This window comes from Asparagus officinalis, chromosome 8, assembly GCF_001876935.1.
Source record: "Asparagus officinalis chromosome 8, Aspof.V1, whole genome shotgun sequence".
NCBI classification, from domain to species: Eukaryota; Viridiplantae; Streptophyta; class Magnoliopsida; order Asparagales; family Asparagaceae; genus Asparagus; species Asparagus officinalis.
This window is the reverse complement of record NC_033801.1, coordinates 11878417-11878668: the sequence shown is the minus strand read 5'-3', so window position 1 is coordinate 11878668 and position 252 is coordinate 11878417.

Genomic DNA, 252 nt, shown 5'->3' with positions numbered 1-252 from the left:
CCATTTAAAACGACAAGTTATTACAATGAAACCAACTCTATTATTTATTTATAAAATTTTGTATGTCTATTTGCAAAAACTGTCCAATTTTAGCTATATTAGCATCGTGCACAAAGTTGATCCATTTTTAACAGAATCTAATGTTTGTAATACACGGGATTTCCGATCCCTCGTCATGAGCAAATTGTTCTGTTTTGTATATAACTTTATTTTCCAATAGAAAAAAACTTTATTTCAGAAATTCTTATCTTT